Here is a 17,100-nt window from a genome sequence, read left to right on the forward strand (position 1 = left end):
GTGTGCTCACCCAGGTGAGGCTGGAGCAGGGGGAGGTGCGGGCAGAGGCACAGTCAGTGTGCTCACCCAGGTGAGGCTGGAGCAGGGGGAGGTGCGGGCAGAGGCACAGTCAGTGTGCTCACCCAGGTAAGGCTGGAGCAGGGGGAGGTGCGGGCAGAGGCACAGTCAGTGTGCTCACCCAGGTAAGGCTGGAGCAGGGGGAGGTGGGGGCAGAGGCACAGTCAGTGGGAGTCACCCCGGGGTGGGAGCCTCCGTGGACGTGCACCTGTTGGGTGTAGGTCAGGTCTGCCTGAGGTGGGCAGGAGTGGGGACGGCCCTCTGACAAAGGGCTGCGTGTGAGAAGGGACGAGAGGCCTGCAGGGAAGCATTGTGTGGACAAACCCCAGTGCCTGGGGTGGCAGGTGGGGTGGGGCAGCTGGTGGCCTGTGGAGGGACGGGGACCAAAGGCCTGCTGCATCCCAGGGCTGCGGCTGCTTGAAGGAGCCTGTATCTTTGCTCATCTTCACAGAAGGCCAAAGCTGAGGGTGCTGGGCTTTACCTAGGAGGGAGATGTGCTGGGAGATCTCTCATCCCTTTTGTGTCTTGCACACGCATATGCACATGCACATGCACACGCACTAGCCAAGGCAGGGCCGGCCTCGGTGGTGGCCAAGGCCAGGCTAGTAAAGAATCCAAGGGCGGAGCCTCCATGGGTCCCAGAGCTGGGGGACTCTTGCCTTGCTCTCATCTTCAAGGGCAGAGGGGCATGGTCTCCTGCTCTGACAGGAAGTCGCCACTTCCTGTCCTGTCTCCTCCATGCCCGGGGAGGGTCTCCATGCCTCCAGGGCAGGAAGCTGCTCGCTCATGGAGTGCCCTGCCCCCTGTGGTGAAGATCCTGGGGAAAGGGGAGCCGATGTTGGCAGCCACAGGCTGCAGGGTCAGCCAGACCCGACCTGGCTCCTTCCCCCTCCCCCACCCCAGCAGGAGCAGACCTGCTCACACCACGGTGCATCTCCAGGAACTCCTGTGGCCTTCTTCTCCTGGCTGGATAAGCTGGACTACCTCCGTAAGCTTTGCTGTCTCTTGGGCCAGCCACACAGCTGCCAGGTGAGCACGTGGGAGGGTTGTTTGAATACGAAATGGCCTGTGTAGTAGACTCCCAGGGGTCCCTTCGTAGGATCCCAAGCTGGGTGGCTGAAAACATGGTAATGTATTCCCTTGTGAGTGAAGGCTGGACGTCGGAAGTCAAGGTGTGGACATGGCCGTGCTCCCCCCAAAAGCTCCGGGGGAGGAGTTGTTGCTTGATGTTCTACCTCCTGCTGCTTGCTGGTGATCCTTTGTGCTCCTTGGCACGTCAGGGCAGTCTGCCTCTGCACATGGCTTCTTCCCCTGTGTGTCTGTGTCTCTAAGGGACTGCAGTCAACAGACTAGGGGCCCACCCTCTAGTCTAACCTCACCTTGACCTGATCACATCTGCCAAGACCCTATTTCCATTCAAAGACTCCTGTTGGACATGCACTTGGGGGTGGGTGGTGACACTGTTCAATCCAGGACAGCAGGGAACCCTTGAATCCCCCATGAGCAGGGCTCTGGAGTTGGAAGCTGGAGCTGGGAATCAAACTAGCACCACATTTGTGCAGTGCTGCTGTCTTCACGGCTAGGCTAGGCACCCCTCTCACAAATGGTGAGCTTGTGGAAACTCCAGTAGGCCTTCTGCTCAACTAGGAAGCTAGCGGTTGGGGGAAAAGGGGTGCAAAAGAGGGGGTGGAGCATCTTCCCAAACTCGTCACCTAGGAACAGATCAGCCCTAGCGTGCAGAGATCTTTCCAAAGCTTGACCTCCATAGCTTCCGTGGCAGAAGTGAGGCTCACGTGGGTAGCAGTGGCCCAGTAATGTGTATGTAGCATCCATGGTAGGTATGGGAGAGCACCTGACTCTGAAGTCCTCTCGAAGTGAGGAGATGGTCTCCTATGGTTGTCTTAGGGTGTGGGGGGGCAATGGAGCTGTACCAAGCTAAGAGCTCTGGCCTCAGCTCCCTGGGAATAACTACTTGTGTTGCCTTAGTGACATGCAGAGACCACTGGAGACCTTAAGATGTGGACTTCTGGGCACCGATATTACCCATCTGTCCTACAGACTTCACACTGCCCACCTGCAGAACGTGGGCGTGGGCAGCAACAGCCTGCTCCACGTGATGCCTGCGCCCTGGAGACTGCTGGGTGGGAGTGGTCTTGAGCTCCTGCTGCCACCTGAGTTCCTGCTGCCAGCCCTGTGCTGCTGCCCCCACCCCGGGGTGGTCATCTCCCACAACCTCCTAAACTGCCCCTCCTACAGATAAGACTGTGTGTGGAATGCTCGAGCTGAAGAATGTTGAAGTATCCTATCCTTGTTGAATGCTCTGGATATGTGGATGACCACCCTGGATTAACGCTGCTTTAGAAGCCAAACCATGGCTAAGCTAAGCTGGACAGCATTGGATCAGATGGGGGAGGGGAGACCCACAAACTGCGTAGCACTGAGGGCTGAAAGCCGTGCAGAGCTCCACCGTGCAATAGTGCACGCACAGCCAGCCAGCAGAAGTGCCGTGGTTCAGTGTCCTTACTTGCACGTGTCTGGGTAGCTTCTAGTCGCTGGCCAAGACTCCGGCTCCTTGTTGCAGGAGGTGTTCTGGCACGATGGGAGAGGCAGGGCCCAGCTGATCTGACTTGTGAAGAATATTTTAACTTTCAACATAAAGGATGATCTCATGCTCGTCTCTATCTTACAACATCAACTGTACTCGGGTCTCAGGGATTTGAGGCTTCAACTTGAACTTAGATGTTCCTCTGCTGTGTCCTAGACTGTTCTAGATGCCTGGTATAAGGACAAATGAGACACTTAAAAAAATCCTTCCTTAAACTTATTTTATTTGAAAGGGTCAGAGAGGTAGAGCAAGAGAGAAGGCTTCCATCCACTGGTTCACTCCCCACATGACTGCAACAGCCAGAGCTGAGCTGATCCAAAGCCAGGAGCTTCTTCTGGGTCTCCCAGGCAGGTGCAGGGGCCCAGGGACTTAGGCCATCCTTTGCTTTCCCAGGCCATTAGCAGAGAGCTGGATTGGAAATGGAGCAGCCGGGACTTGAACCAGTGCCCAGATGGGATGCTAGTGCTGCAGGCCAGGGCTTCAACCCACTGTACCACAGCACCGCCCCAAATGAGACTTTTTGTGAAGGATCTCTAGATACAGGTGTCCCTTTTGTCTGGTTTTCCATTTTGTTTTTTCTGCAGTTTTCAATATTTGTTTTTTTTTGGGGGGTGGGTGGGCATGTAAAAATGGGTGAGTTAATCTTGATAAACTTCAGTTCCTCACTTGTAAAACTGAGGTCTTTTAAGACTTATGTATTTGAGGTCTGATCTGATTTCATCATCATTTAAAAAAAATCATCTATTTTTCACTTTATGTTTTTGTGTGGGAGCAAACTGTTGAAATACTTACTTAAGGTATACTAAGCTGATCTTCTGTATATTAAGATAATCGAAAATGAATCTTGATGTGAATGGAAGGGGAGAGGGAGTGGGAAAGGGGAGGGTTGTGGGTGGGAGGGACGGTATGGGGGGGGAAGCCATTGTAACACATGAGTCGTACTTTGGAAATTTATATTCATTAAATAAAAGATAAAAAAAAAGAAAAGAAATAAAAAAAAATAAAAAAAAATTAAAAAAAAAGACATGTATTTGAAAGAGAGGTAGAGACAGAAAGAGAGGTCTTCCATCTGCTGGCTTACTCCCCAGATGGCAGCAATAGCCAGAGCTGTGCTGATCCAGGAGCCAGGAGTCTCCTCCAGGTCTCTCACGTGGGTGCAGGGGCCCAAGGACTTCGGCCATCTTCTGCATTCCCAGGCCATAGCAGAGAGCTGGATTGGAAGAGGAGCAGCCAAGACTAGAACTGGTGCCCATGTGGGATGCTGGTTCTTCAGGCCAGGGTGTTAACCCACTGCGCCACAGCACCGGCCCCTCTTTTTTGTGTGAAAGCTGTCAGCATAGTGCATTCACTTATGCAGAAGGTGTTTGAGGCTCTGCCCTTCCCTGGGCTGAGTGCTGGGGGCAGGGGTGGAAAAGACACGCGTGGTTCTCATGTTTCTAGGAACTTGTACTGAGATGGGTGACTCGGGCGATCGGCAAGTTACATCAAGAAGCAGGACAACTTCAGACAAGAGGCACGGGGACAGGATGCAGTGGAAGGTCACTGGGGTGAAGGGGGGGTAGCATCATATGTGTGGGTGGCCCGGGAACGGTGCCTGAACACTGAGGCCGGGAGTCACAGGACATGGAACAGGAGCCTAAGCAGAGGAAATGCAGGTACGGAAGCCTGAACGGGCTGATGAGGCTGGAGGTTAAAACAGGAATAGGTTAAGCAATCGGCTGAGGGAGCCACAGTGAATGGATCACTTAGTGAACATGGGTATGTTTGTGACCATGTTATCAAAAGGAACCACTTCCACTGGTGCCGTGGTACAAGGGTATCCCCCAAACTTAGTGTGTCGATCACCAATGTGAAGCATTTTAAGAGGGGCTGCCTTGGGGGCCGGCATTGTGTTGGAGGCTTCAGCTGTTGTCTATAGAGCCAACATCATATATGGATGCCAGTTTGAGTCCTGGTTGCTCCACTTCTAATCCAGCTCCCTGCCAATGTGCCTGGGGAAAGCAGTGAAAGGTGGCCCAAGCGTGTGGGCCCCTGCACCCATGTGGGAGGCCTGGAGGAAGCTCCTGGCTTCAGTCTTGCCCAGCTCTGACTATAGTGGCCATTTGGGGAGTGAACCAGTGGATGAAGGACCTCTGTTTCTTCCCTCTCCATGTAACTCTGATTTTCAAGGTTTTTTTTTTTTTTTCCAAAGAGGGGCTGCCTTTAGGAGAGGATCAAATCATGAAGAACCCTCATGAACGGGACTGATGACCTTATAAAAGGACCACAGGGTCCCAGCTGGGCCCTTCTGCCATGTGGGGATGTGTTGGTTTCCTCTGGGGCACACGGCGAGGTGCCATCTTGGAAGCAGACTCTTCAAAGAGGCAGTATCTCCTGGTGCCTAGATTGGGCTCCCCAGCCCCCAGAACTCAGATTTCTGTTCATGGATCATCCTTCTAAAGGCTTTTTGCTACAGCAGCAGGTGTAGATGAAGTTGGCTGATGCTATGGTACGAATTCCACTGTGTCTTGGGCTCTCCAAGTCGATGGCTTAGTGAAGCCCTACCCAACAGGTGAGGACATGGAGAAATAGTAGAACCCAGGAAGCCACAGAGGCAGAGCAAGTTTGGTCCATTTATGTGTGCTTTCTGGTTTATCTTACTTAAAATACTATCCTCTATTGGGGCTGGTGCTGTGGCATAGCGGGTAAAGCTGTCGTAGTGCCGGCATTCCATGTGGATGCTGGTTCAAGTTCTGGCTGCTCCACTTCTGAGCCAGCTCTCTGCTGTGGCCTGGGAAAGCAGTGGAAGATGCCCCAAGTGCTTGGGCCCCTGCACCCATGTGGGAGACCCGGAAAGAAGCTCCTGCCCTTGGATCAGCGCAGCTCCAGCTGTTACAGCCATCTAGGGAGTGAACCAGTGGATAAAAGACCTCTCTGCTTCTGCTTCTCTGTGACTCTGCCTTTCAAATAAATCTTAAATATGATCGATCATCTGGGTTCATTCATGTCACAAATGACAGGATTTCCTCCCCCCCTTTCTTAAAAGGCTGATTATTGCACTTTGTGTCTAAACCACATTTTCTGTTTCCATTTGCCCACTGATGGACATCTGGGTTGTTTGCACGTCTTGCTCACTGAACAAAACTGCTGTGCATAGGGCAGGGTGCGCATCTCTTCACGACGCCATCCGCAATGCCCTCGCGTGTCAACCCAGAGTTTTGACTGCTGTATTTCATTTAGTTAAATCTGTTTGTAGTTATTTTGTCATCTTTATTGATATCTTTTTTAAGATTTACTTGAAAGAGTTACACAGAGGAATGGTAGAGAGAGGTCTTCAATCCACTGGTTCACTCCCCAGTTGGCCGCAATGGCCAGAGCTGTACCAATCTGGAGCCAGGAGCCTCTTCCGGGTCTCCCGCATGGGTGCAGGGGCCCAAGGACTTCGGCCATCTTATTCTGTCCCAGGCCATAGCAGAGAGCTGGATCAGAAGAGGAGCAGCCAGGACTAGAACTAGCGCCCAAATGGGATGCTGGTTCTTCAGGCCAGGACGTTAAACCACTGCGCCACAGCACCAGCCCCTTGATGTCTTTGTGATTTGATTTTTTTGTAGTGATATACTTGATTAGCCTTATCTTTTTTGTATCTAGTATAGGTTTCCATTTATGATTATCACAAGACTTGGATAGAGCAACATATTTTGAGCCAATTATAATCTCATAGAAAATAAAAACTTACCCCACACCACATACTTTGCTATTAGTATCAGAATTCATTTTATATTGTTTCTATTAACCAGTTTTTCTGGTAATTTTTTAAAGTTATTTTAGCTGCCAACTACAGGGTTGGCATCCCATATGGGTGCTGGTTTGAGTCCCAGCTGTTCCACTTCTGATCCAGCTCGCTGCTAATGGTTTGGGAAGGCAGTGGAAGATGGCCCAGGTGCTCGGGCCCCTGCAGCCATGTGGGAGACCTGGAGGAAGCTCCTGGCTCCTGACTTGAGATTGGCCCAGCTCTGGCTGTTGTGGCCAATTGGGGAGTGAAGCAGCAGATGTCTCTCCATCTCCCTCTCTCTGTAGCTCTGCCTCTCAAATTTTTAGAAACATATAATTTAAAAATCATTAATATGAGAATGGGATCTACTTAAGGCACTTCAGAGGAAAGCTGAACATTTCAAAATTTTCACAAAACAGCATTTTAAGTCACATATTTTAGTGAGTCTGTCCTCCATGGATTTCAGCCAGAATGCCCCTTTAGCTGCTCACAGCTTCTTTAAGGGAACAAAAGACGAAAGGCTTTGTCAGTCCATCAGTGCTCGTGTCACATGATCTGGAGCTGTAGCGATCAGAAGGCAGCAGCAGCCCCCGTCCGTCTGTACAGGTTATTTTTAGGTACATGAAAGGTAGAAGAGAGGGAGAGGGAGAAAGTACCTTCCATCTGCTAGTTCACTCCTCAGATGTGCACAACAGCCAGGGCTGGGCCAGGCTGAAGCCAGGAATTCAGCCTGGGTCTCCCCCGTGAGTGGTGGTGGTGGTGGGGCCCAAACACTGAAGCTGTCATATGCCGCCTGCCTTGAGGCTTCAGCCTGTGGCTGGATCAGAAGTGAAGCAGGCAGGACTTGAGCTGGTCACCCAAGTGACAGCTTAACTCACCACATCACAAGTCCCGTGCCTCTCCTTCAGTGTTTTGTTTAAGATTTTATTTGAGAGGTAGAGTTAGAGATGGAGAGAGAGGTCTTCATCTTCTGGTTCACTCCCCCAGATGGCTGCAATGGCTGGAGCTGCGCTGATCTGAAGCCAAGAGCTTTATCCAGGTCTCCCACGCGTTTGCAGGAACCCAAGCACTTGGGCCATCTTCTACTGCTTTCCCAGGTCATAGCAGAGAGCTGGATCAGAAGATGAACCGTATGGGATGCCGGCGCCGCAGGTGGAGGGCTATCCTACTGCACCACAGCACCAGCCCCATCTCCTTCAGGTTTCAAGGATGGTTTCTTCCAGCAGCTTGAATGTTTCCTCTCAGCGCTGGCCTCCAAGGCTTTTGCTGGGAATCTGCCAGTCTTGTGGCATCCCTGCTCGTGTGGTGACTGCAGGGGACAAAGGTGCTCTGGAGAAATCTGAAAGTGGGTTTGGGGCCGGCACTGTGGTGCATCGGGTAAAGCCGACGCCTGCAGTGCCGGCATCCCATGTGGGCATCAGTTTGAGTCCTGGCTGCTCCACTTTTTTTAAAATTTATTTGACAGGTAGAGTTGTAGACAGAGGTCTTCTTCTGTTGCTTCACTCCCCAAATGGCCATCATGGCCAGCGCTGCGCTGATCTGAAGCCAGGAGCCAGGTGCTTCTTTGTCTCCCATGTGGGTGCAGGGGCCCAAGCACTTGGGCCATCCCCCACTGCCCTCCTGGGCCACAGCACAGAGCTGGACTGGAAGAGGAACGACTGGGACTAGAACCCGGTGCCCATATGGGATGCCAGCGCTGCAGGCAGAGGATTAACCAAGTGAGCCACGGCGCCAGCCCACTGTTCCACTTCTGATCCAGCTCTCTTCTACGGCCTGGGAAAGCAGTAGAAGATGGCCCAAGTCCTTGGGCCCCTGCACCCACATGGGAGACCTGGAAGAAGCTCCTCACTCCTAGCTTTGGATTGGCGCAGCTCTGGCTGTTTCAGCCAACTGGGGAGTGAACCAGTGGATGGAAGACCTCGCTCTCTCTGCCTCTCCTTCTCTCCCTGTGTAATTCTGACTTTCAAATAAATAAATCATTTTTATAAAAAATGGATTTATTTTGGTTTATAGTTTGAGAGATGGCAGCAGCACAAAGAAGGTCAACAGAGAAAGGAAAAGAATATTCCAGATGTCTGCAATGATTGGCATATCGCTGGCACTGAGGTGGCAGCTGTGGGTCAGGGGCAGGGGAACATCTATTCAAGTGAGGGAGCACTGGCTGCACGGGGCCTGCTGACACCACAGTGGGGCAAGCAGGAAGCAGCTACTGGGACAATACATACACAGGGCCAGGTGCACCTGTCCCTGCCACTGGTCCCCAGGGCCAGCGGTGTCCCCCAGGAGGGCAGGAGGCTGCTTTCAGGGACCCTGTGGGGACACCTGGGGCTGGCTCACAGGGCTCACATCCAGCCACAGGGCCAGGCTTCCGTCTCTCCCTGATGAATTTCTTCGGCTGTCCATGTCCCTGGTGAGCTGGACACCACTGTAAGAAGTGCCTCTCCTAGGACGTAGCGGATTTCTCTCTTTGCACCTGTATGTTGCTAAGGTCCCCTCACTTTGGGTTTATGAATGCACTTGTAAAATCCTTTTTGTTGGGGGGATGGCATTTGGGGCAGCAGTTATGCTGTCTGCCTTCCGTATGTGGGAGCATGGTGTTCAAATCCTGGCTCCTTTATTTCCAATCCAGCTTCCGTTTAATGTGCAGCCCGGGAGACAGCAGGTGATGGCTCAAGTGGTTGGGTTCCTGCCATCCACGTGAGAGACTGGGATTGCGTTGTGGAATCCTGGCTTTGGTCTGGCTCAGCCCCAGCTATTGGTGGGGTGGGGTGGGGTGGCAGGATTTGGGTGTGAACCAGTAAATGGAAGCTCCCTCCCTCTCTCTGCCTTTCAAATAAAATACAAATATTTAAAGGCAAACTTAAACATTCCATTCATTTCTATTTCTTTGGCTTTGTTATTAGCATGTGTCTGAAAACCCATCGCATATGGTGGAGGTGGGCAGCTGAGTATTTTTTCCCTTAAGGGACACAGGACAAATAGTTAAGAATGTGGGGACCGTGCCCCTTGCCCTGGGTGGGGGAGGCCTGTACGTTGTGAGGCTACAGAAACTGAACGATGAAGGAAACTCCTACTCTGTTAGGTGAACGCTACGCTAGGAGCAGCTGGGCAGGCCGCGGAGGGCACTGCCCCTGAGCCTGGGCTTTCTGGGGGATGCCATACTCCAGAAGAGCCTGCAGGGGGCAGACGAGAGCCGGGCAGTCCAGGCGCTGAAAAGGCACGCACTGCAGGAATGTTCTGTGACCAAAGGGACCTGTAGCTTGGAGGAAGAGCGGGGAGAGTGGTCCAGGGGGCCTGGGAGCCATGCTAAGGTCTTGGGCTTTTCCGTCCAATAGCAGAAGGGTCAACACGAAGTTTTATTTGTCGTGTGCTTGTGTTTGCTTTTAATGCTCACATTCTGACTTAAACACGGAGATCTTGCTCTGGTTGAAGGCACCAGCTGTCTGGGACTGCTGGGGTGCAGGAGGGTCTGGGTTTAGGCCAGGGCCATGCATACCGCGTGTGGCCTGTGTGTGTGTGTGTGTCATGGTGGCTCCTGAGATGGGCACCTGGGAGACCTCGGCTCACCCTCTGCAGGTGGTCTCACACACAAGGGTGCCACAGATGTCTCTGGGGCTTGTGCTTTTAGCTCTTTGCAGGCCAGACCCAGGTTTAGGCCACAGTCAACTGCTGTCAGAGGGATTAGGGTGGCACTGAGGGTCGTGGTCTCTTCTTCCCTGGGGGCGGGGGGTCCTGGCAGGGCCCAGGGGAAGTTGGATGAGGCTGCTTGGGTCACTGTGGGTCTCCTGGAGTTCCATTCCCACCCCACCCCCCAGGCCCATTCAGGCTCTGCAGGGGGTGGGGCTGGGAGGGTCAGCCTTGACTTCTGCCTGAGAAAGTCATCCTAGAATCGGCCAGAACTGAAGGAGCACAGAGGCCCTCCACCCCCAGCATCGCCCTTCCACACACACACAGCTGAGCAAGGCGGCCCCTCGCTCCCCAGGGCCTTGCTGCATGAGCGTGAAGCCGGGCCAGCCAGCGCTGCCAATCACGTGTCCTCTCGGGCAGCACGGACACAGCTCCCCCGTCTCTGTGACGCTGCGATGCCAGACCCCGGTCAGGCCTTTCACGTTAGGAGGCCCCACGCTGTAGGCATCAGAAACTTCGGTTTCCAACAGAAATTTTCCATTGGGGGAAAGCAACCCTCATCTGGGGTCACAGTTCCCCAAAAGCAATGAGGTACGTTTGGATCAACAACATGCACTTTGCGGTACCAGGTAAATTACCTTCGAGTTCTGCAACCTCTGTTATTATTGATTTCTTTATCTGAGAAGCAGATGGAGCGAGAGAGGGAGAGAGCTCTCACCTGCTGGTTCATGCCTGCAACAGCACCCAGAGCTCAATCCAGGTCTCCTAAATGGACAACAGAACCCCAACTACTTGAGCCATCACCCCTGGCCCAGGGGTCTGCATTAGCAGGAAGCTTGGGCCTGTGAGGTGGAGCTGATGGGCAGGGGCTGCTGTGACAGGGGAACAGGGCAGGAGGTGTGGGTGCCAGAGGGACCTGGAAGGCTCTGGTGAGGTGGCAGGGACCCTGCACAGAGGCTCAGGACCCGTCTTCCTCTGTGTGGGTCTGGATATAGCCCTTGGCACAGCTTGCGCCAGGGGGGCGAGGGGCCTGGGCTGCCAGAGCTGTGGCTGCACCAGCCTGGGGAGGACTGGTCTGGCCCTGGAGGTTCTCCAGGACCCAGCCAGACTCAGTTCTGTTTTCAACCAAGGGAGGATGTGGCTTATGGTGGTCACGTCTGCCCGAGATGCCATGGCAGGCAAGCACAGGGGCATCAGAGCAGCCAGCAGTGCTGTTTAGGGCCGGCCCCTTCTTCTCCCCAAGACTGGGGGTTGTCCTGGCCTTGAGAGGTGTGGGGAGGCAGGGATCATGGCTCCCATGCTGTGGGCAGTGGTATCACACCCACATGGGGGTGCAAGTGTGGGAAGCAGCTTCAGCACAGACCTCTGGGGGCAACCCTGCCCCAGGCTCCAAGGCTAAGGTCAGAGTCAGGAGTGGGCCAGCACTGCACTGGGGGGGGGGGCTGGGTCACGAGCCTCCTGGAAGCTCTCCCCGCACCCCATAGGATGTCTCTGAGGGCACCCACACACTGTTACTGGTCAGTGCCTTGCCCATCTCGCTGATGATCGCAAATCCTCCAGGATGCAATGCCTGGCCCTCAGTCAGGGTTTGTGGGACACAGGGATCCAAGCACAGTCCCATCAGCCCATGGGTTCTGACTTTCCTTGTGGTCCTCAGGATCCACATGTGGTTAACAGGGATTTGTCTGTTACAGCATCCAGTGGTCATGGCTGGACATGAGCCAGGGGATATCTGGGATGGCTGCCCCACTAGGGGCATGTGGGATGCACAGAACTCATTCTGGGTGTGGGGGCTGGGGAGAGCTTCAAAGGGACAGATGAGCCTTTGGGACAGCATTGGCCTGAGTGGACGGGGACAGACAGAACCTCAAGTGGTGGGGGTCTCAAGGATGCACTCCAGATCAGTCAATAGTAAAATACAAGGGCACTTCAGAAAGTCCTTGGGCCAGTGCCACGGCTCACTAGGCTAATCCTCCGCCTTGCGGCGCCGGCACACCGGGTTCTAATCCCGGTCGGGGCACCAGATTCTGTCCCGGTTGCCCCTCTTCCAGCCCAGCTCTCTGCTGTGGCCCGGGAGTGCAGTGGAGGATGGCCCAAGTGCTAGGGCCCTGCACCCCACGGGAGACCAGGAGAAGCACCTGGCTCCTGCCATCGGATCAGCATGGTGCACCAACCGCAGCGCACCAGCCACGGCGGCCACTGGAGGGTGAACCAACGGCAAAGGAAGACCTTTCTCATGAGACTGTCTCTGTCTACTCTGCCTGTCCAAAAAAAAAAAAAAAAAAAAGCCCTTGGAAAGTGAAACTCAAAGGTAAGTTTATTTTGGTGCGAAAAACAACAACAAAACCACCCTGAAACACATTCACCCAAGGGAGCCTCACAAAATTCATGAAAAAAGCTTCATAGGAAAAACTGCTTGGGCTTCAGTGATTTTGTGTGTGTTTGTGTGTATGCCACAATAAACTTATCTTTTAATTGCATTTTCCCGTGAACTTTTTGCTCATACAAGAGTGGATCTGCAACCAGTTTGGACGCTTAAGGGTAACTGAGCTAGCCTGTCCCAGGACAGTGTTTTGTGTTTTTTTTTGCCATTTCCTTTTTTTTATTTAATAAATGTGAATTTACAAAGTGCAACTTTTGTATTATTGTGGCTTCTCCCCCCCAACCTCCCTCCCTCCCTCCCTCGGCCCTCCCCTCTCACACTCCCTCTTCCCATCCCGCCCTTCATTGAGTTTCATTTTCAATTACCTTCATATACAGAACATCAACTTAGTATATACTAAGCAAAGATTTCAACAGGCTGTACTCACACAACCATACAAGGTATAGGGTATTGTTCGACTAGTAGTGTTGTCTTTAAGTTTCATAGTAAAACACATTAAGGACAGAGATCCTACATGGGGAGCATGTACCCAGTGACTCCCGTTGTTGATTTAACAGTTGGCACTCTTATTTATGACATCAGCAATCACCCAAGACTCTTGCTATGAGCTGTCTAGGCTATGGAAGTCCCTTGAGTTCACCAACTCTGAACTTGTTTAGTGAAGGCCATATCACAGTGGAGGTTCCCTCCTCCCTTCAGAGAAAGGTGCCAGGACAGTGTTCTACAAAAGATTTTCCTCTGGAATATTCCCAGTTAGGAGGCAGGCGTTTAGCTCAGTGGGGCAGACACCTGCCTCCCCCATTGGAAAACCTGGATGCAACACCTGGCTCTGGCTGGCTCCTGATTTCAGCTTCCTGCCAGTGAAGATGGCTAAAGACATTGGGTGCTGGGGTCATTGTTATGGCACAGGTGGTTAAGCATCCACCTACCTGTGACACTGGCATCCCATGTGAGCCCTGGATCGAGTCCCAGCTGCTTTACTTCCTATCCAACTTCCTGCTAGTGCACCTGGAAAAGCAGCAGAAGATGGTCCAAGTGCTTGGGCCCCTGCCACCCTGTTGGAGACCTGTGCAGATGGAGTTCCTAGTTCTTGGCTTTGACCTAGTCCAGTCCTGGCTGTTGCAGCCATTTGGGGAGTGAACAGCAGGTGGAAAAAAATCTCACTTTATTTCTCTTTCTCTGTTACTCTGCTTTTCAAATAAATAAAAAAAATTCTAAAGAAAATTGGGGCAGGGCTGGTGCTGTGGCACTGTGGTAAAGCCGATGCCTGCTGTGCCGCATCCCATATGGGCACCAGTTTGAGAGCTGGCTGCTCCACTTCCAATCCAACTCACTGCTATGGCCTGGGAAAGCAGTAGATGTTCCAAGTCCTTGGGCCCCTGCACCCGCTTGGGAGACCTGGAAGAAGCTCTTGGCTCCTGGCTTCAGATCAGCACAGCTCTGGCCATTGTGGCCATCTGGATTGTGAACCAGCGGATGAAAGACACTCACTCTCTCTCTCTCTCTCTCTCTCTCTCTCTCTGTAGCTGTGACTTTCAAGTCAAATAAATCTTACATATTAAAAAAAAGAAAATTGGGTGCCTTCCACCCACATGGGAGACATGGATTAAGTTTCCTGCTTTGGCCCTGGCCCAGCCCCAGCTGTTCTGGGCATGCAGGGACTGAACCAGTAGACAGGAGAGGAGTGTCCCATCAAAATCAAGAGCCAACCAACCAACACAAAACTAACAGCCAGTAATAAACCCACATCCCAGCCCCTCTATGTATTTAGACAACTGGAGCCACATCCAGCGAAGCAGCCCTTGCTACCAGGGACCTACTTTTCTGGTTGCAACCAGCCTGAGCTGCAATGCAAATGTGAAGAGTGGTACTTGAGGTGTCACTGGAGATCCATTCATTTGCTGGTGGCTAATGGTTTCACCTAAGCTACACCAGCCACACACCAGCTGGTTAAAATCATCATGGGTGGCTCCTGTCTGTGATATACATGCAGCACTTTCAATGGACAAACCGTGCATGCTTCCATTTGTACAAGGGGCTTGAGCCACCAGCTTCATAACGTGACAGAGGGGGGAACGGTGGCAAGGGAACGGGGAGCTGGTGTTGAGTGGGTCCAGAGTTTTAGCTTCACAGGAGGAAAAGTTCTGGAGGTTGGTGGGGGTAGTGGTTGCCCAGTGATGTCAGGGGACTTAATGCCATTGAAGTGCAGGCTTAGAAAATGGTCAGGATGGGGCTGGTGCTATGGTGTTGTGGGCTAAGCCTCTGCCTGCAGCACTGGCACCCCATATGGGTGCCGGTTCAAGTCCCAGCTGCTCCACTTTCAATTCTGCTTTCTGCTATGGCCTGGAAAAGCAGAAGATGGCCCAAGTGTTGGGACCCTGCACCCACGTGGGAGACCTGGGAGAAGCTCCTGGTTTTGGATCAGCTCAGTTCTGGCTGTTGTGGCCATTGGCAGAGTGAACCAGCAGGTAGAAAACCTTAGTTAGTCTCTCTCTCTCTCTCTCTCTCTCTCTCTCTCTCTCTCTCTCTGCCTCTAAAATAAATAAATATTAAAAAATGGTCAGTGGGGGCCAGGGCTGTGGTGTAGTGGGTAAAGCCACCACCTGCAGTGCCGGCATCCCATATGGGCACAGGTTCAAGTCCTGTCTGCTCCATTTCCAATTCAGGTCTCTGCTGTGGCCTGGGAAGGCAGTAGAAGATTGCCCAGGTCCTTGGACCCCTTCATCCATGTGGGAGACCTGGAAGAAGCTCCAGGCTCTTGGCTTTGGATTGGCCCAGTTCCAGCCATCAGAGTCACTTGGGGTGTAAACCAGCAGATGGAAGACGTCTCTCTCTCTCTGCCTCTCCTTCTCTCTGTGTAACTCTGAATTAACTCTTGAATTTATTGTAAATAAATAAATAAATCATTAACAAAATGTTCAGGATGGAAATTTTGTCACCTATGCTTGATCACAATTGAGAAAGAAACTTAGGAAAACTTGCTGACAAAAAGCCCACTTTTACATCCATTGTATTGCACCACCAACCATGGTCCTGGGGAGTGAGCAGAACTGGCAGCACTTCCAATCTCACCTCCAGGGGAAAGACAGGGAGCTTGGAGATTTCCAGTGGCCTGCGAGGTCACTCCTGGCCCCCTCCTCACTGCCTGCCACCCACCCGATACCAAAGTACAGGGTCCCAGGGCCCAGGGGCTCAGCCTAGGAAGAGGGTGAAGGGGCCTGGCCTGTGCTCCCAGTGGTGACTCCCCTACTGGCCCCTGGATGAAATCCATGATAATGAGTTTGCGAGAGCTACTGCACAGCACGGAGACTTCAATGAGGCCCAAGGTTTCTGGGGCATGATGGATATGTGACTTCCTTGATGTAATCACTCCACAATGTCTGAATGTATCAGAACATGGCACTGTATACTGTAAATGTATATTACTTGAGTTTGGATCCTACTTTAATACAGCTGGGGAAGGGCAGGCAGAATTGATAAGAATGTGTGTGCATGTGTGCGTGTGTGCATGTGTGTGTGAGAGAGAAGGAGGGAGGGAGGGAGAAGCCTGTGGGGTGCTGTGTGTGGTGCATTGAACACCGTTCTGTTCTTTAGATCATGAGTCTGGACTACAACAGTGGCCATGTCTTGGGGAGTGAACCAATGAACGGAAGGAAGGTGTTTCTGTGCCTTTGAGAAATTGATTTTGTATTATTTTTAAATAGGTTGTAACTTGTTAAGTGTTATATCACTTAATAAACAATTTCATGAATAGATACTAAAAATGTCAAAAATCTGCTATAATATGGATAAAACTTGAAGACACTATGCTAAAAGAAATGAGCCACACACAAAAAGACAAATACTGTATGACTGCACTTACTTGAGTTCCCTGAGTAGACAAGTTATGGAGGCAGAAAATAAAGTAGAGGTACCAGGGCTAGAGGAAGAGGAATGGGAAGTTATTGTTTAATAGATGCAGACGTCCTGTTTGGGAAGATGGAAAAATTCTGGAGGCAGATGGTGGTAACAGTTGCGCAACAGTGTGAATGTACCTAATGCCACTGACCTGCACTTTTAAAAAATGGGCAAAAGAGTACATTTTATGCTCTGTATATTTTACTATAATTAAAAAGTAGAAATAGCATTATATAATAGGAGAGAGATGGAGAGATAAATATGTATTGCCCTTTAAAAATACATTTCTATAGTGCTTAATTTTATTATGTTATATTCTTATAAGTTTAAAGATTTTTCTTAACAGCCCCAGAAAAGCCTTCCATTTTCATTACAAAACCAACCACCTCTCACTGGCCCATCGTCTAAGCTGGAACACAACTAATCTGATATCCCCAATAACTCAATGCTATATTCCTATGTGAAACAGCAAAGGTAATGCCCCAGGCTTCTTGTGGTTTTGGGATAACAGAAGGCAAGTTTGTTGTTTTTTAATGATTCTGTGCCTGTTTTAACTTAGTGAGGAATGCTCAGATGCAACCGTCTCAGACACAGAAACCATTTCATTCTGGAGGTGAGGTGACTCAGTCTAAGGTGACCCCAGGATCCCCCCAAAGTGAGTGCCCTATAACCAGAGGAAGACAAAGACCTGAGTGGGGCAGGTGGCCAAGTTTGAATGAGAGCATTCACCGCTTTCAAGGTGGAGATGGGCAGTAGGCAATTTAGGAGGAGCTGAGGAGA

At 51.7% G+C, this 17,100-nt stretch overlaps 1 long non-coding RNA gene across 6 annotated transcripts in view; it reads left to right on the forward strand.

Annotated features, from left to right (window-relative positions):
• Positions 1-15,275, forward strand: part of LOC149119918 (uncharacterized) — a 248,561-nt gene extending 233,286 nt beyond the window's left edge. The window contains exons 3-4 of one of the 6 annotated variants that reach the window (XR_016227181.1): positions 961-1,086; positions 2,044-2,997. This is a non-coding gene — a long non-coding RNA (uncharacterized LOC149119918). Of the gene's footprint in view, positions 1-960; positions 1,087-2,043; positions 2,998-3,055; positions 3,075-4,102; positions 4,122-4,853; positions 5,603-15,089 lie in introns of those variants that run through there. The other 5 variants (XR_016227178.1, XR_016227177.1, XR_016227179.1 and 2 more) reach the window with 5 other exon arrangements.
• Positions 15,276-17,100: the final 1,825 nt, after the last annotated feature.

Source organism: Oryctolagus cuniculus, chromosome 21, assembly GCF_051225735.1.
Source record: "Oryctolagus cuniculus isolate XC-2025 breed Fujian yellow rabbit chromosome 21, ASM5122573v1, whole genome shotgun sequence".
In the NCBI taxonomy this organism is placed as follows: domain Eukaryota; kingdom Metazoa; phylum Chordata; class Mammalia; order Lagomorpha; family Leporidae; genus Oryctolagus; species Oryctolagus cuniculus.